Here is a 20014-nt window from a genome sequence, read left to right on the forward strand (position 1 = left end):
GCGGGGAATATTTCTACCAACTCTGTTACAGTGTAATCTCCCAAGCACTTAGTACAGTGTTCTGCATGCAATAAATGCTCAATAAATGTAATTGATTGCATGTTTCACTCCACCAGCTTCTCTTTGGATTTACTTCCTGGCTCTCCTTGTCTTGTCATTCATTCATTCAATAGTATTTATTGAGCGCTTACTATGTGCAGAGCACTGTACTAAGCGCTTGGAATATACAATTCGGCAACAGATAGAGACAATCCCTGCCCACTGACGGGAGTGGTTTCCAACCCTGCTGGACCCCAGATGAACACTCGCTAAGGGGGTCACCCTAGTCCCACTCCTGTAACCTGACTCAAGTGGTCACTTTGAGAGCTCACTACATATGATCTTGGAACTTGAAACACCAAACTCTCATTCATTCAATAGTATTTATTGAGCGCTTACTATGTGCAGAGCACTGTACTAAGCGCTTGGGATGAACAAGTTGGCAACAGATAGAGACAGTCCCTGCCGTTTGACGGGCTTACAGTCTAATCGGGGGAGACGGACAGACAAGAACAATGGCACTAAACAGCGTCAAGGGGAAGAACATCTCGTAAAAACAATGGCAACTAAATAGAATCAAGGCGATGTACAATTCATTAACAAAATAAATAGGGTAACGAAAATATATACAGTTGAGCGGACGGGTACAGTGCTGTGGGGATGGGAAGGGAGAGGTGGAGGAGCAGAGGGAAAAGGGGAAAATGAGGCTTTAGCTGCGGAGAGGTAAAGGGGGGATGGCAGAGGGAGTAGAGGGGGAAGAGGAGCTCAGTCTGGGAAGGCCTCTTGGAGGAGGTGATTTAATTCATTGGACCATATAACTATAAAGAATCATTTTTAAAAGGTGTAAAAGGTGTCAGGAATATTCCTAGCCAAAATGGGAAGGTTTTTTTTTTTACCCCAGATTAATCACATTAGGCTTTTGTCGATATAAAAATGACCTCAGCTTTGGCACCGACAGCTGGTAGAGGCAGCAGACTTATTCAATATTTAAGAAAACTGCATTGCAGAGCTGAGAAACTGGACATATGAGCAGGCAAATTGGGAGCTCGATTCTGGCTGGGATCTCGGTTTGACACGAAGGTAAATAGCCCAGGTTGTGTGGTTGCATTCTGACTCTTGCTTCAAAATGGAGGATTTTAAAAAAGGCTTTTCCCTCCTCACTCCTCTCTTTTCGGACACGGTTGCACTATCACCGAAGGCTCAGTGTAGAGTTAGCGCTGAGCATGGGCATTTATTGAACTGCCTGGGCCTCCTGCTGACTTTGATATCTCTCTCTCAGTGGTCCAGTAGCGTGGTGATTCTCTGAACTGACCACTTATTCAAAGTGAGACGGTGCAGAGAATCTGAAAAAGAGAAAAAAAAAATCAGGTACTCCAACAAAATTGGTCAAGGAGCTGTGACGATAAAGCCCCATTTTGTTCAGTTTTCCAAATCAATTCAATCCAATTTATTGAGTCCTTAATGTGAACAAAGCACTGTACTAAGCACTTAGGAATGTACATTATAGCAACATAAAGACACATTTCCTGCCCACAATGAGTCCAGAGTCTAGAGGGTGAGACAGACATTAATATACATAAGTAAATAAATTACAGATATAATGAATTATAGATATAATTACACTCAAGCAATCAATGGAACTGAGCACTTACTGTGTGCAGAGCATTGCACTAAGCATTAGAGAGAGTACAATAGAGTTAACATGTTCCCTTCTCACAAGGAATTTACAATCCAGAAGGGGAGACAGACATTAATACAAATAAATAAATTATGGATATGCATTTAAGTGCTGTGGGGCTGAGTTTGGGGTGAATATCAAGTGCTTAATGGGAACAGATCCAAGTATATAGGTGCTGCAGTAGGAATGCAAACTTTTAAAGACCTGAAATATTGCCCCCAAATGGTTGAATAATCAAGTTCGGACTGCAATAGAATTCCTTGTCATTTTAAAGCTTAATTCCCCACACCTACTACCCCTCCTTGAGAATGTGCAACACTTTCTTACAGATTCTTCCTACGTGGCCATTTGGCTGGATTTATACTGGGCAGCTTGGCTTTCAGTTGTCCCTTTACTGAATCGGAACCAGGGACTCCTGTGTCTGGTTTATGAATTGCAAGAACTGAGCCTCCCTCTCCAATGACTCCTGCCGTTGAGTTCCACAGGTCTGACGCAGAGCCGGAGTTCACATGGAACTGAACGCCGGAAATGCAATGGCTCTGGAGCAAATGTGGGGGTCCCTTTGGAGGTAGGCTTTGGGGTAGGTCCAACTCGGAAGTTCATCTACAAAATGGAGCCCAGAAGGTATCCTGGTAGGTAGCATAGCCGGTGTAAGGCGGGTTCTGTCCCATGCATCTCCTCATCCACAGTTCATGAGGTCTGTCAATGGGTCTCCTGCCCTCCCATGATCTCCAGGCTCATCTCTGCCACTAAGCTCAGGTAAGGGCAGCCAAAGAGGTTGGGTTGGCATCTCTCACACCCGTCTCCACCTACTCCATCACGACCCCTCCCTGAACATAAAGTTCTGCCCCATCTTACCACTTCATGGAAAAGGCATTTCTCCCCAACTCCTGCCACTCATGCTTTCTCCTATTCTAAAGGAAAAAGAAGCATGTAGAGCACTGGGTTTGCCAACTTCGGAGCAGCAGCAGCAGGCTGAAGACCCCTGACTGCACTGGCTGTCGGAGCCCTAACCCACTGGAGTGGGGCCTGTCCTTTGAAATGCGTCCTGGGCCTGCCTCCAATATTTCCCCCCTGTGTATTTTTTAAATGGTATTCGTTAAGCGCTTACTATCAGGCACTGTACCGAGCGCTGTGGTAAAAACAAGATAATCAGGCCGGACCCACTTCGTGTCCCACATGGGGCTCATGGTTTTAGTTCCCATTTTATAGATGAAGTAATTGAGACACAAAGAAGCTAAGTGACTTGTCCAAGGTCACCCAGGAGACAAATGGCGGAGTAGGGATTAGAACCCAGGTCCTCTGACTCCCAGGCCCATGCTCATTCCATTAGGCCATGCTGCTTCATGCGTATTCTTTCCCAGGGATCATTACCAACTTTATTATATTTTACTTTCCCAAATGCTTAGTACAATGCTTTGCACCCAGGAAGTGCTCAATAATTACCTTTGACTGACTGATAGAGCAGTGCTCTGCACACAGTAAGCACTTAGTAAATACTATTACTAATATGTCCCTCCCCCTCTAGACTGTAAGCTCATTATAAGCAGGGAACATGACCACTAGTACTGTTGTATTATACTCTCCCAAATGCTTAGTACAATGATCTGCGTATAATAAGTGCTCAGTAAATAGCATTGATTGATTGTTATTACTACTATTTTGTGGGATAAAATGGATATTCTTTGGAGGGACATGGGAAGCAGTGAGGGGCAAATCTTTTGAGAAAGCGCAGCTGAGAAGACATTGGTTAGAATAGTTCACTACTACTACTAATAGTACTATAAATAATTATAGTGGTATTTGTTAAGCGCTTAACTTTGTGCCAGGCACTCCACTAAGCAGTAGTGTAGATATAAGATAATCGGATGGGATACAGTCCCTGTTCTACATGGCGCTCGCAGTCTTAATCCCCATTTTGCAGATGAGGACACTGAGGCACAAAGAATTTAAGTGACTCATCCAAGGTCACACAGCAGACAAGTGATGGAGCTGGCATGTGTCTGTTATACTGTACTCTCCCCAGTACTCACTCAGGATAGGCTCTGCACACAGTAAATCTCAATAAATATGATTGACTGATTGATTGATTGACTGTTTGACTGACTGACTGATTAGAATCCAGGTCCTCTAACTCCCAGGCCTGTGTTAGGCCATGCTGCTTCTGGTCTTCCTCTTTGACTCTTCCTTTAGAGTTTCATATCCTTTGTGGGACTTTCCCAGCTGAACTGTGGAGAAGAGACACCCCTAAAATTGGGATCAGGAGGACAGCTGTGCATTTGGCCTCGGGAAGGTTTTGAATTCTGCCGCTGCTTTTCGCTTATTAATTGAGGAGGACCAAGCAGAATGGAGCAAGCGGCTTGGAGAGAAACCAATAGAGCAACCCTGTTGGAGTTGTCTGTGGGATCTTGATTATCAACTGGACTTCAGTCACAGGGTTGACCTGCTGCTGCCAAAGCATCATTAGCTTGTGGACTCTGACCAGGTCTCCAGGTCACATCAAAGGCCTGACTTTTTGTCCCATGTTGCCTGGCTTTGCCTAATGGGTGTCTAGACAGCCTAAGGACCTTGCTTGACTCGGAACTCTGATTCAGAACTGTTCTTTCCTATTTTCTTTATCATCAGTGGTATTTATTGGGCGATTACTGGGTGCAGAGCACTGTGCTAAGCATTTGAGAGTACAGTGCCACAGAATTGGTAGACACGTTTTTGATCACGTATTGCGACTTGACAGAGCTATGCTCAGTGGCTCAGTAGATTGTTTAAGCCCCATCCCAGAGAGGCAAATTTGGGTGAGGAAAGGAGGCATTTTTGAGGGAAAAAATCTCTAAAAACTGTTCCTTTCAATAATACAAAGCACCAGTCTATTTTTGCCATGATAGTGCCCTACAAATTATTCAAGCTTGTTGCAACAAAATAGACAAAGTGGCAGGATCCCTTTATGATTGTGGTGATGTGGTTGAGAATGCAAAACAGCATTTAACTGCAAGTGATGGAAGGAAAAGGTAGCGTAGAGATCAATATAAAAATGACTAAAGATAAAATTCATAGAGAAAGATGTTTAAGATATGGGAATCATTAGACTTTAATAATAATAATAATAATTATGCTATTTGTTAAGTGCTTACTATGTGCAGAGCACTGTTCTAAGCGCTGGGGTAGATACAGAGTAATCAGGTTGTCCCATGTGAGGCTCACAGTTAATCCCCATTTTACAGATGAGGTAACTAAGGCACAGAGAAGTTAAGTGACTTGCTCACAGTCACACAGCTGACAAGTGGCAGAGCCGGGATTCAAACCCATGACCTCTGACTCCCAAGCCTGGGCTCTTTCCACTGAGCCACACTGCTTCTCTAAAGATCTTTGAGGAAAGGGTCTACTAATTCTATTGCATTATACTCTTCCAAACACTTGGTACAGTGTTCTGCACATGCTAAGTGCTCAATAAATATTATTGCTTGATCGATCAGTGCACTGACTGGTCTCCCTGCTTCCCAATTTCTGTGTTCGAGTTCTCACTCTATGTTGCTGCTCAGATTATCTTCCTGAAATTTCTTCAATACATGCCTCACTCTACCCTTTAGAAATCTCCAAGGGCTGCCCAACTCCCTCAACATCAAATAAAAACTCCTTTCCATTAGCTTCAATCACCTTCATCAGCTTCACCATCTTATATTTATATATACATTTTAAATGGAATTTGTTAAGCACTTATTATGCGCCAAGCACTGTACTAAGTGCCGGGTTAGATAGAAGATAATCAGGTTGGACACAGCCCGTGTCCTACATGGGGCTCCCAGTCTTAAAGCCTATTTTACACATGAGATAACTGAGGCAGAGAGAAGTTAAGTGACTTGACCAAGGTCTCACAGCAGACAAGTGCAGAGACAGGATTAGAAACCAGGTTCTCTGACTCTCAGGCCTGTGCTCTTCCTAGTAGGCCACACTGCTGCTTCTTCCAGAGTGAATGGGCTGGCCCCTGATTTCCATGCACATTTCTAGGTTCCAGGCCTAAGGGTAGGTGGCGTGTTGTAACAGGTAAGGAAGAAGGATAGAATTATAGTGGAGTTTTCCATGTCTTTCCTTTTTTTATTCACTCAACTACTTTGCAGGGCTGAGCCTAAGTGCACAGTCAGTGATAACTGAGGAAAAGCTTCCATAAAATTGCCCCTATTCCCCCATATTTTCCAATGCCACATCTCTCCCTCTTTAATGATGGCATTTATTAAGTGCTTACTTTGTGCCAAGCACTGTACAAAGCAGATCTGCCATAGTCCCTGTCCCATATGGGGTTCACAGTCTAAGTGGATTCACAGTCTAAGTGGACGAGAGAACAGATACTAAAAAGGCACAGAAAAGTTAAGTGACTTGCCCAAGGTCACACAGCAGGCAAGTGGCAGAGCAAAGACTAAAACACAGGTCGCCTGACTTTCAATCCTTTGCTCCTTCCACTATGACACAGGGAAGCGCCTACCTGCAGCAAACCCCTTCAGTGTTTGGGCCTTCATTAACCAAGATTTCAATGAAAAATCCACTAAAGGGTCTAAAAAGGAAGAAGCAGAGTATAATAAGGTTCCTTTTAGTTCCACTGCTGGTTTCCAGGGTTTTTTATGGCTTACATGGCTGGTTTGAGGTCTGCGGGCTTGGGATGAAAAATGCTAGTACTGGAATGCTGAAATGCTTTACATGTTCTGGTCTGGAGACAGGGGGATGGCTTGAGGTCTCTCCTTACCCAGTGATTCTGTGATCTTGTTAATAGAAATGAGTTGGCTGCCACTTTTTGTGTGCCCAATGTGGCTAGGATTGTGGCTCCAGCTTTGACCTCTTCAGCCATGCACACACTCTCAAGTCAATTTCAGTGTTGGTAGTGGTTTCTTCGAATACATACACACACGTACGCACAGACACATATAAAATTCTAGTAGGCCTGAGTTTTGCTGCAGTGTGGATCCAAGAGGGAGCCAAAGTCTGTTAGGCTAAGTGATTTGTTTTAATGCAAGGGACCTGACTAATCACAGTTTCCTATTTTGAATAAAAATCAATTTTCTTTTTTTTTAAACACAATAATGTAACAGTTGCTGAGGTAAGAGCAGGGAACCTGGGACAAAGTTTACATTTTCCCAAGGAAACTGTTTTTTTCACCCACAATTGCCTTTTTCCCGGGAACACTGGAGAGTGCCTCCCTGGAGTCGGTTGATGCTACATCTCTGAATTAGAGGGTTGGGCAGACTCTCCTCAGCTCCAGGGCACCTCGATGCCCAGGATCCTCAAGGGGTGTACAGGGGCGACTTCTCCCTGCCCCCGACTTCACCTCTTCCCCAGATGACTGAGGCAGGAGCCTCTGTTTGATGGGTGGTGACGATGACCGCAGCAGCCACACCTGCCCTGGGGTGAGCCAGATGACCTCAGCCCAACAGGACCCTCCAGGCTTGCACTTCCCTGCCCTGAGCTCAGTCTCATCCTGCTGCAGAAGCAGTTTCCTTCTTGTAAGCGCACTGGGCTCTGCAGCAGTCGTGGCTGGGCTGCATCCAATAACTCACTTGGAGAACCTGTGGTAAGAGGTTTTACATTTCCTTTAAACCTGGCCCTGAACATCGCCCCTGGAACACCAACCGTGCCCAGGGCCAAGGCCCGGGGGTGTGTGGGGTGTGTGTGTTTGGGTAAGGGAGGATGCAGAGCTTGATTGAGGGTCCCTTGGGTTCACAGAATTCCCCCTGCTTCCTAAGATCCCAGTTCCCCAAAGGCAGACCAGTAGCTAGGGTTGCAGATCAGGTATGTGGGGGAAGGATAGTCAGAAGGACCTGGGTTCTAATCCCAGCTCTGCCACCTGTCTGCTGTATGACCTTGGCCAAGAGACTTCATTTCTCTGAACCTGTTACCTCATCTGTAAAATGGGGATTAAGAGTGTGTGTCCCATGGGGAACAGAGACTGTGGCCAACCGGATTAACTCATATCTACGCCAGTGCTTAGAACAGTGCTTGGAGCATAGTAAGCGCTTAACAAGTACCATAATTATTATTATTATTTCTAAGGGCTCCTTTGTTCATAAAGCTTCTAAAGTCCCTGAGACGAAGGGTCCTTTGGGTGGTCCCAAGGTCTTCTGACAAGCTTGACAAATGTTCCATTCAACTCCCCTGAGCACAGTCAATCAGTAGATAACCTTTATTGAGCACTTATTGTGTGCAGAATGCACAATCTAGCCATAGAGACCGAGAAAGCATCACTCCCTCAAAGAATGAAATGGCCAGACTTGAATAAAGTCCCTTCATTTTAATTAATACCAGCTCTCTCAGCCCAGCTCTTAAAGCTACTGCCTCATTTATCTCTTTAAGTATTTAGTTTGGTTTTTAATTAGTACTGTTTATTATTGCTGAGCCTTAATTGTCTGGGCAATGCCCCACTGCCTTAGAAAAAAATCTTAGCTTCCATCTTCTGACCTTCCCAGCCAGAGTTGCACCAAATTCTGTCTGGGTGAGGAGAGGGGCTTCTAGGGATGGGTAACTCTGGGAACTCTTGTAGACTACATCAGAGCCCTGAAAGAAAGAGAGTGGCAGACAGCTCTCAGGAGGGTTAAATCCTTCCTGTCACAGGTGAGCTAGGTGATCCAGGATGATAGTCTCCAGCTCTGTGCCTCAGTTTCCTCACCTGTGAATGGAGGAGGTGATGCTGTCCTGCCTCAGGGTGTTGTTGTGAGGTGAAATAGGAGAGATTGAGGCTAAGTCCTCTGCAAATGCAAAGTGCTTTGTGTGTGCCCTCAGTGGAGGGAAACCAATTCTCTGTTCATTCCAGTTTGTCAACAAGTAATAGTAATGATGATTTTTGTATTTTTAAAGTTGAGACACACGAAGGCAGAAAGTCTGAGTCTGCGTGACTTTGGGCAATAACCGGGCAGGTCGAGTCAAGGATGCAGTGCTCAGGTTCCCAGGCCACTCTGAGGGAAGTGTCGATGCCCTAAGTGGTTCTAGGAACTGGAGCAGAAAGTGAGGCAGAAGAGTGGGCAAGGCAGAGGAGAGGCTGCTCTTTGACTCAGCCTGGGGGATGGTTCTGCTGATGGAAAGTGGGGAATGAGAGGCTGGGGAGATGGTCCAGGTGGCTCCTCAGAGGCCAAACATGGATAGAGGGAACCACCCAGCCCCCTTCTCACCCTCCGAGTAGACCAGACTCTCTCCCAGGCCCTAGTTCTGAGGTGCATTTTCTATCAAATTTAGAATTTTCCCTTCTCAGAGGAATGGATGCTCCCATCCCGGAGTACCCAATTTCACTGTCGTCACAACCCAAAGGCCTCAAGTACACTAAGTGCTTGGGAAACTATAAGAGATTGAATAAACACAATCCCTGCTTGCAGCAAGTTTATAATCTACCGGAGGCGACAAGACATGGAAAAAACTTTCAGGTAGGGGAAATGGCAGAGTAGAATATTATGTACACAAGTGCTTTGAGAATGAAGTGAGTGTCAAAATGCTTAGTGGGTATGGACTTGAGGGCATAAACAATGATTAGAGGGAGGGAGACTAGGATGGGGAGATGGAAAGTTAGCCAGGAAAGGCTTCTGAGAGAAGATATGATTAGAGTAATAATAATTATGGTACTTTTTAAGCACTTACTATGTAGCAAGTGTTGTTTTAATAATAATAATAATGATGATGGTGGCATTTGTTAAGCGCTTACTATGTGCAAAGCACTGTTCTAAGCACGGGGAGAATACAAGGTGATCAGGTTGCCCCACATGGGGCTCACAGTTTTAATCCCCATTTTACAGATGAGGGAATTGAGTAACAGAGAAGTTAAGTAACTTGCCCAAAGTCACACAGCTGGCAAGCGGCGGAGCCTGGATTAGAACCCATGACCTCTGACTCCCAAGCCCAGACTCTTTCCACTGAGCCAGGCTGCTTCTCATAAGCTATGGGGTAGTTAATCAGGTTGGACAGAGTCCCTGTCCCACATGGGACTCACACTTTTAATCTTCATTTTACAGATGAGATAATGAGGTCCAGAGAAATTAAGCGACTTGCCCAAGGTCACATAGCAGACGTGTAGTGGAGCCGGGACTGCCAGGCCTGTGCTATATCCACTAAACCACGTTGCTTCTCTGAGTAAGGTTTTGAAGATGAGGAGAGAAATGGACTGTTCAAAATAAAGGGGGAGAGAGTTCCAGGCAGGAGGAAGGGTGTGGGCAAGGAGGCAACAGAGAGGGGAGATCAAAGCACAGTGAGTAGGTTAGTATTAGAGGAATGAATTGGGGGTGGGAGGGAGCAGGGAGGGCCGGGTGGTTGAGAAGTAGAGTGGCTTAGGTGAAAGAGCACTTATTGTATGCAGAGCACTGTTCTAAGAATTTGGGAGAGTACAATACAACAATATATCAGACACATTCCCTGCCCACAATGAGTTTACAGTCTAGAGGGGAGAGAAGTGAAGCTTCCATGGTTGACAAGAAAAGCCCCAGTTCTCAAGGACCACTTCTTCCCACCTGAGATTGATTTCTGGTCTTTTACTCTTGTCTCACTGCCAAAAGTCTCTGCCTGGGTGCCCAGCAGGGATGTCTGGCCAGGAGCTGGGCTAGTACCCTCAGGGGAATTTGGAGCATTATTTAACGTTTGCTGAGGCCCCCAGTTACTAGGTGGCAGGGACTCTGCCTTAGGGCCTGCAGTCTGACGTAGACAGATGGACAAGTGCTGGGATCTCTGAACTAACCCATAAGCAAATGAACCCAAACCCCCTGCCATGCCCTCTGTGCCTGGCAGATTTTACTTCCTAGCCCCTTTGCCCAGCTCATTGCCGGCATGCAGCCCTGCAGGGCAGTGCCAGGGATCTGGCTGAACCAAACTGAGAATAATCAATCGATCAAGAATAACCAAGGAAATGCCCACCAGCTCCCAAGAACTTGAATTTCTGCTCCCATCTTCCTTTTGGGCTCATTTCTTTTTCCAGAGGCTGTTGGCTATGACTGGGAGAAATCATTCTGGTTTACTGGGGATTTTTCTGACTGGCGCATTTCTGTTTGGACTATTTTGGGATGTGCTATTTCTAGGCTTACTATACTTAAGGTAGTTCCATTACATGACAGTAGAGCAAAAATAATAATAATAATAGTGAAATCTGTTAAGTACTAACTGTGGGCCAAGCACTGTACTTAAGTGTTGGAATAGCTACGATCAGATCAGACACAGTCCCTTTCCTACATGCGACTCACAGTCTAAAGAGGAGGCAGAACCGGAGTCTTATCCCCAATTTATAGAGGAGGAAACTGAGGCCTGGAGAAGTGAAATGACTTGCCCAAGGTCACACAACAGGCAAGTGATGGAGCTGGGATCAGAACCCTGGTCTCCTGATTCAGACCCGTGTTCCTTTCCTCTAGGCCACACTGCTTCCGAACAGCCACGCTCTCTCTGGGACCTTGACATTGATATCAATCACCGTCAATTGTGTTTATTGAGCGCTTACTATGTGCAGAGCACTGACCTAAGTTCTTGGGAGAGCACCATACAACAGAATTAGCAGAGAAATTCCCTTCCCACAACAAGTTTACAGTCTAGAGGGGGAGACAGATATAAATAGGAATAAATGTATAATATATAATTTAAAGATATGTGCATAAGTGCTGTGGGGTTAGGAGTGGGGTGAGTATCAAATGCATCCAGGTACCTAGTCCTTGGGGGCCTGTCAGTGAGGAAAGCAACCACTCTAAGGTGTCTCAGCAATGTTCAATAATAATAATAATGTATTATTATTGTTAATGAAATGCACATGGCCTTGATTCCATTTATTTGCTATTGTTTTAATGAGATGTTCATCCCCTTGATTCTATTTAACTTGTTCTTGCTCTTGTTCTTGTCTGTCCGTCTCCTCCGATTAGACTGTAAGCCCGTCAAAGGGCAGGGACTGTATCTGTTACCGATTTGTACATTCCAAGTGCTTAGTACAGTGCTCTGCACATAATAAGCGTTCAATAAATATTATTGAATAAATATTCACCTGCCAGTGAAATCTCCCAGAGCACCTAGACACAGCAAGGAAGGTTCGAGCCCTTGTCTTGCGAGGGAAAGCTTGGCCTTGGGAACTGCTTATTCTAAAGTCACTGACATGGCTGCTGCTGCTTTTTTGAAAAGTGCTTTGAGATCCTTAAGTGGGAAGCCCTAGGGAGATCCCAGGGTCCTCTCCCGCTCTCTCCTGTTAGCCCACCTTTTGGTCCAGTGGAGAGGGTGCCGCTCTGGGCTTCATCATAATAATAATAATTGCGGTATTTGTTAAGCGCTTACTGTGTTCCAGGATCTGTAGTAAACACTGGGATGGATACAAGAAAATTGGGTGGGACTCAGTCGCTGTCCCATGTAGGGCTCACAGTCTCTATCCCCATTTTACAGATGAGGTAACTGAAGCACAGAGAAGTGAAGTAACTTACTCAAGGCCACACAGCAGACATGTGACAGAGCCAGGATCAGAGCCCCTGGCCTTTTGACTCCCAGGCCCGGGCTCTATCCACTTGGCCATGCTGCGTCCCAAGGGAGCCGAATTCTAGTCCCGCTTCTTCCTCAGCTGGCTAGAACGGGCAGAGAAGGCCACTCACTCGGCCATGTGGCACTCCCCCTCCCCCATGCCACTACCTGCCCATCTGCTCCCTTTTTGCCCACCATGCCCCAGCAGGAACATGCCTGGCATCCTGAGAGAAGCTGAGCAGTGCTGTACAAGCCACCATCGTGATCATCAAGTCTGCCCCTCTGGCTCTCGGGCATGAAATTTCAGGACTGAGTTTTAGCCAGCATCCCTGACAGGAGACTCCATAGTCAGGGGAGAGAAACCCAGGGATTGGATTTGTGAGAAAAGGGAAGAAAATCCATAGGACTGTGAATCGATGGTATTTACTGAATGCTTTATTGTGTTCAGAGCACTGAACTAAGGACTTTGGAGAGTACAATATAACAGAGTCGATAGACATGATCCCTGCTCACAAGGAGCTTATTATTAGTAATAATAATAATACCTGTGGCACCTGTTAAGCCCTTATTGTGTGCCAAGCACTGTACTAAACACTTTGGCAGGTATATGTTAATCAGATCATAGATAGTTTCTTTCCCATTTGGATTTGAAAGTCTGATGGGGAGGGAGAACAGATATTGCACCCACATTTTACTGATGAGGAAACTGAGGTCCAAAGAAGTTAAATGACTTGCCCAAAATCACACAGCAGACAAGGGACTGAGGTGGGATTGGAACCCAGGTATCCTGTCTCCCAGGTCTATTTTCTTTAGTCTAGAGGGGGAGACGGACATTAAAGTATATTACAAATAGGGGCACTGGCAAAGAATAATATTATTGGAGGATTGTGTGCTCAGGATCCCCTAGTGCCTGCCAGCCCATCCCTCCATCCCTGTCGGACTTGGACTGTGGTGGGAAGACAGGAGTACTGTGGCTACTGGTTAGTCAGAAGAGAACCTGTTTGACCTTCACCTCTGGTTGTAAGACCCAAGTAGTTCCATTTGTGCTTGACTCCCAACTAGAAGCCCAGCTCCTGGAAGGTGACTTGGGGCAGGTGGGGAGAATGCTCAGGAGATGCTACTCCGTGCCCAGAATTGATCATCCCATTGACAGTTATCCCATGAGGGACCATCGCTGGAAAAGCCCCTCTGGGAAGGTCCTCGGTGGTTACCAGGAGCAGTCTGTAATGGCTGGACCGACAGGGGTTATGGAGGAGGCAGCAAGTGTCAGTACGCCTCCCCTCTCAAGAACTTCCAGTGGTTGCCCATCTCTTTGCATCAAACAGAAACTCTTTAACATCAGCTTTAAGGAACTCAATCAGCTCCCCGCCTCTTATTTTACCTTATTGATCTCCTATTTCAACCTAGTCCGTAAACTTCGTTCCTCTAATGCCAACCTACTCACTGTACCTTGATCTCAACTATCTCACCGCCAAACCTTTATCTACCCACATTAGCCCTTAAGCTTGGAACTCCCTTCCCCTTTCTGTTCAACAGATCACCACTCTCCCCCCACTTCAAAACCCTCCTAAAATCACATCTCCTCCAAGAGACCGTCCCCAACTAAGCTCTCATTTCCCCTATTCATTTTCCCTTCTACATTACCTTCTGCCTGCATTGCCTTCTGGGAGCCAGAAGGACCTGGGTTCCAATTCTGGCTCTGCCACTTGTCTGCTGTGAGACCTTGGGCAAGCCACTTCACTTCTCTGTGCCTCAGTTACCTCATCTGTAAAATGGGGATTAAGACTGGGAACCTTATGTGGAACAGGGACTGTGTCTAACCCAGTTACCTAGTATCTACCCCAGCACTTGGCACAGTGCCTGGCACATAGTACTTAACAAATACCACAATTATTATTATTATTGCCTACACATTCAAATCTGTACCATTTAAACACTTGATACTTACCTCACCCTCAGCCCCACAGCACTTACGTGCATGTCCTTTTACTCTGCCATTTCCCTTATCTGCAGTTTATTTAAAAGTCTTTCTCTTCCAGCAGGGTGCTCCCCAAATCCCTGCTGAATCTGTGGGCACTTGCTTTTCCATATACAGCCAGACAGTCAAACAAATACAGCTCTCCACAGGAAGGGCAAGGCGGTCAGCAGTGCTCACAGGGACAATGAGGAGAAAATACCGGCTTGGACTGTAGAATGGCAGTGATATCTCCCTGCCAGGCTGGACTGACTCTGAAGTTCGTGCTGAAAGAATTGGGTTGAGGCAACTGAAGAACGGGGGCTTTTTCGGTCTTCCCACTGTCCCAAATGGCTCTATGTGACTCCTTACTTACTTAGAGCCCATTAAAGGATGGATTAAAGGAAACAAGCTTCCTTGAGAGTTCGGAGCCAGCCATGGCCTCCCCTGGTCCTCAGGGTAACTAGCCCGTCGGGTTTTTTCCAGTCCTGTGACCTAGCCACAGACCTAGTCCTGTGAGTCTGCCCAGACATAAATCCCTGAAGGTCTTGGCCGGCTCCTTTTGACTAAAGCCCACCAGCTGCAATATGAGGCAGGATATTTATGGGGAAGCAATGTGGCCTAGTAGACCTCGGAGACTTCAACATCCACATGGATGTAGCCGGTGACTTCTCTGCCGCCCGTCTTCTATCACTCCTTGTCTCCGCCACCCTCCTGCTCCACCCCACCTCGCCCACTCGCCAACTTGGTCACACCCTCGATCTCATCATCTCTTACCGCTGTACCTCCACCCTATCCCTCTCTCTGACCGTAATCTTCTCACGTGTCTTCTCTCTCACACTCCTCCCCACAGTAACTCTGTATTACTCCCCAACAGAGAACTCCTCTCTCTCGACCCCATCCATCTCTCTCAATGCATCACTCCCCACCTTGTCTCCCTTTCCTCTCTACCCACTCTCGATGACCAGATTACTGCTCTCAATGACACCCTCTCTATTCAACTCGCTCACTCCCCTTTCCCTTCGTCGCTCTCACGTCACTAACCTACAGCCCTGGATCACTGCCACCATCTGCCTCTTTCGCTCTTATGCTCGAGCTGCTGAGTGCTGCTAGCGAAAGTCTAAGCACCAAGCCAAGCTTGTTCACTTTAAATGTATCCGTTCCTGCCTTAACTTTGCCCTCTCCTCTGCCAGGCAAAACAATTTTTCTTCCCTCATTGACATCCTTGCCCATCACCCCCGCCAACTGTTCCGGACATTTAACTTCCTCTTCAGGCCCCCTGTTCCTCCCCCTCCTTCATCCCTCACCCCAACGATCTGTCCAACTACTTCATTAGGAAAATTAACACCATAAGGTCTGATTGCCCCAAAGTGACCCCTCCCCCTTCTCCATCCCCCCTGCTCTCAACCCTCTCCTCTAATTTCTCATCCTTCCCAGCAGTATCTTCAGAGGAGATCTTCTCCCTCCTCTCAAGTGCCACCCCCTCCACCTGTGTTTCAGATTCCCGCTCATCTTATAAAAACTTTCACCCCTTCCCTCCTCCCCTCCTTAACTTCCATCTTTAACCGCTCACTCTCGAATGGCTTCTTCCCCTCTGCCTTCAAACATGCCCATGTCTCCCCAATTCTAAAAAAACCCTTTCTTGACCCCATTGCCCCTTCTAAGTCATCTATACTCGCTGCCTCGAATTCCTCAACTCCAACTTTCTCCTCGACCCCCTCCAATCTGGCTTCCATCCCCTCCCCTCCACCAAAACTGCCCTCTCAAAGGTCACCAATGACCTCCTTCTTGCCAAATCCAATGGCGCCTACTCTATCCTAAACCTCCTCGACCTCTCAGCTGCCTTTGATACTGTCGACTCCTGCTCTGTGTTGCTGGTCTCCTCCCAGACCACAGGTGTGACACAGTGGTTTGGATGACCCTCTCTGCACTGCAGAGCTGACAAAGCCACATAGAATTCAACTCACATCACACTTTGGAGCTGGGGAGGGAGCAAGGAAAAAACAGCCATGACAGCAAAGGATCTAGGCATGGGGCTCGGTAGCACTGGGGGGTGGCAGGGGTCAACGGGTGGAAAGGTGGGGGAGGGAAAGAGGGGGGCAGACACCACTATTGGCTCCATAGTGGAAGCATCCCGGGGCTTACCTCTCTGTCATGGAGCCCAGGCCTGAGGAAGGCAAGGATAACAGTAATAATTATGGTTATTTGTTAAGCACTTACTATGTGCCAGGCACTTTACTAAGCGTTCGGTGGATATAAGAAATTGGGTTGGGTACAGTCCTTGTCTCATATAGGGCTCACAGTTTTAATCCCCATTTTATAAATGAGGTAACTGAGTCACAGAGAAGTGAAGTGATTTGCTTAAGACCACACAACAGACAAGTGGCAGAGCGGGGATTAGAACCCACGACCTTCTGACTCCCAGGCCCGTGCTCTATATACTTCGCCATACTGCTTCTCATATAATACAGTACAGTACATACAGTACAGTGCTTGGCACATAGAAACTGCTTAACAAATACCATTATTATCATTAGGAGAAGCTACAGCCTGCTTTCTTCCTTCACTTTGGGCTGAGGCTTTCTTTGGGGAGTGAGGGAGAGCAGGAAGACGCTACATAAGTCAAGCATGCAGGTCTTTCTAGGAGGCGTATTTATCCGGGCTCCGGGAAGCAGTGTAGGCGATATATCGGTGGTATCGGGCGGACTTCACGCAGAGCAGATGCCTTCTTCTTGGCTTCCTGCAGCGCTCTTAAGTGCCTTCTAAAACTCTGGCAGGACACTGGCAGCGTATCATATTTAGACACCTGCCGCTCCTCTAGGAAGTAAGTAGCTTTTAATGGTCTTTTGGTTAAACTACATCAGGCAGGAGGCATGGAGATTTTAGGGGGAAGGAGAGGACCACAGGCTGGCTCAGAGCACTAGCTGTAGATTCCTTTCTGGATCTGGGAGTCGGTTGGAAAGGCCAAACCTGCAAAATGAGTGGGCACTCCCTGCAAAACTGCAAGTGTGAATGAAGTGTGACCCCGCAGGGGCTGTGAAGACTTAATAAAGAATAACTGATATTTGTTAAGTGCTTACTATGTACCAAGCACTGTTCCAAGTGCTGGTTAGATACAAGACAATCAGTTCCCACGTGGAGCTCACAGTCTAAGTAGGAGGGAGAACAGATATTGAATCCAGTTGAGGAAAATGAGGCACAGAGAAGTTAAGTGACTTGCTCATTGTCTCACAGAAGGTAAGTGGTGGAGCCACGATTAGAACCCAGGGCTTCTGGCCCTCTCTCTTTCCACTGCTCTCTACTAGAAAAAGGAGGTTCTCCATCCTGGTCTGCTTTGGCCAGGCAGGAGCGTAGGGCTTGTAGCAGGCTGGCACTGGCCAGAGCAATCGGGGTCCTGAGCTAACACCAGCAACTGTACCTCCTGACCGGAAGGAATTGAACTGCCATCTTTCTGGGGAACCCACCATTTTCTGTTCATTAAATGCCCACTACAGATTTGAAAAGAGCCAGGAAATAGAGCCTGTCAACAGGTGCCACTACTGCAGTGCTTCCAGGTAATTCCAAACATCGGCGAGTAGCCCGGATTTTTTTACGAGGGCATCAGGGAACGGGGAGCAAGCTGTGAGGCTGCCGGTTGGGCATCAGAGATTTGTTGGTAACACAAGTCCAAAGCGTATTTTTGGCTGCTGGTTAGGAGGAGAAGATTGAGAGCTTTTGGAATAACTTCTGTCACCTGTCTGGGCAATTGAAACAAATTTCTCCATCCTATCTTAGGGTCAATCCTGAGCTGAAAGGCAAATATCAGGGATAGCTTCCCTCTAAAACAGCGTCATTTTGACAATGGACAAGTTAGTCTGTGTGTGCCTCAGTTTCTCCAACCATAAAATGGGAAAAAGTGTATCCACTGACCTCTCACCCTGCTGACACAGGGTGAGCCAGTGAAGTAATGCTTGCCCTCTTAGTCTTATTTCCCCACCCATTCTTCCCTCTGCTTCACCTATGCACTTAGCTGTGAAACCCTTAAGAAAGAACAGTGCTTGGCACACAATAAGCGCTTAACAAATACCTTCATCACTGTTTAATACTCACCCCAGCCTCACAGCATGTATTACCTATCTTTATTCTCTGTCATTTCCCTTGTCAGTAATTTATTTTAATGTCTGTCTCCCCCCACCATAGACAATAAGCTCCTTGTGGGCAGGGATCGAGTCTGCCGACTCTATTGTGTTTTCCCAAGCCCTCAGTAATCCCTCAATATATACCAACTGATTTGATCGATTGATTGATATCCTGGTCTGCAGGACGTAGGGGAAACGGAAGGCCCTCTGCAATTCTCTCCTTCCCACCAGAAGGAGGGTCTGCTAGGCCCGAGGTTTTTCCGCAGGTGGGAAAGGTTATTGAGAGAGCTGAGCTTTCTGCAGGTCCTTCCACGTTTCCCTCGCTGATGACTGCTGGACCGCGGCCGGACTGGCGCTCGGCCCAAGCCCCTCAGGGCTGCTGCAGCCAGGAAGAAGCAATTCAAATGCAGGTGCTGGAAGCTATGCAGGCATCCTTAGTCCAAGCTGAACGCAGGAAACCCTGATCCTATCGGAAGAACCCCGGAGGCCTGTGGGTGACCAATCTTCCATCAGAGAAGAGAGGGCACTGGGGAAAGGCTTGAGAAATACTGCCCAGCATTTTGGCTCCTGTGCTAATGAGATGCTATAGGTCATATCAACAGATTTTAATCACAGTAGGGTTTTTTTTCTGATTTAGAGGGAAAACAGTGAAACTCCCACATGGATTCTGGAATAGTAGTTTAACCCAATGTGAGTAAGAGAAACAGATTTTCTGTAAGTGGCTTTCTTTCACCCATTCCAGGCTAGTACTTTCGAGCAAGAGACACGTTCCGATGTCTTTTATTTCTTCCCTGAGAAGCTACCCATTACAATCAGTCAATGGAATTTATTGAGCACTGCATGCAGAGTTCTGTACTAAGTGCTTGGGAGAGTGAATTACAACAGAGTTCGTAGACAGGTTCCTTGTGGGCAGGGAACTTATGGTCTAGAGTAGGAGCCAAACATTAAAAAAAAAAGGTGAAAACAAATTCCACTTGCTCCTTCCTTAAATCCTGAAATTTTCATTACTCTCTTGGGCTCTGAAAACCTAAATATCAAAATAATAATTATTAAGGTATTGAGAAGCAACATGGCCAAGTGGAAAGAGCATGGGCCTGGGAGTCAGAGAGCCTAGGCATTAATCCCGGTTCTATCAATTGCTCGCTTTGTGACCTTGGGCAACTCATTTAATTTCTCCATGCCTCAGTTTCCTCAACTGTAAAATGGGGATTAAATACTTGTTCTCTCTCCTACTTACACTGTGAGCCTCCAGTGGGGCAGTGTCCATGTCCTACCTGATTAATCTGTATCTATCCCAGAGCTTAGAACAGTGCTTGACACGTAGTAAGTGCTTAGCAAATACAATAATGAATACAATTATTCCCTGACTCCTGTCTCTCCCCACTTCAGCCCATACTTCACTCTGCTGCCCAGATCATTTTTCTACAAAAAACATTCAGTCCATGTTTCCCTACTCCTCAAGAATCTCCAGTGGTTGTCCATTCACCTCCATATCAAACAAAAACTTTGCTTTAGGCTTTAAAACACTCGATCACCTTGCCCCCTCCTAATAATGACGATGGTATTTGTTAAGTGCTTACTATGTGCCGAGCACCGTTCTAAGCGCTGAAATAGATACAAGGTAATCAGATTGGTCACTGTCCCTATCTCACATGGGGGCTCACAGTCTTAATCCCCATTTTACAGATGAGGTAACTGAGGCACAGAGAAGTCAAGTGACTTGCCCAAGATCACACAGCAGGCAAGTGGCTGAGCCGGGACTGGAAACACGTCCTGAAACACGTCCTCTGG

The 20014-nt window shown here is 46.5% G+C and overlaps 1 protein-coding gene across 5 annotated transcripts in view; it reads left to right on the plus strand.

The window, feature by feature from the left end:
• The window catches only part of RPH3A (rabphilin 3A), a 159581-nt gene that overhangs the window by 39941 nt on the left and 99626 nt on the right, over positions 1-20014 (plus strand). The gene's annotated exons all lie outside the window — the stretch shown is intronic.

The sequence above is a fragment of the Ornithorhynchus anatinus genome, chromosome 2 (assembly GCF_004115215.2).
Source record: "Ornithorhynchus anatinus isolate Pmale09 chromosome 2, mOrnAna1.pri.v4, whole genome shotgun sequence".
Taxonomy (NCBI): Eukaryota; Metazoa; Chordata; class Mammalia; order Monotremata; family Ornithorhynchidae; genus Ornithorhynchus; species Ornithorhynchus anatinus.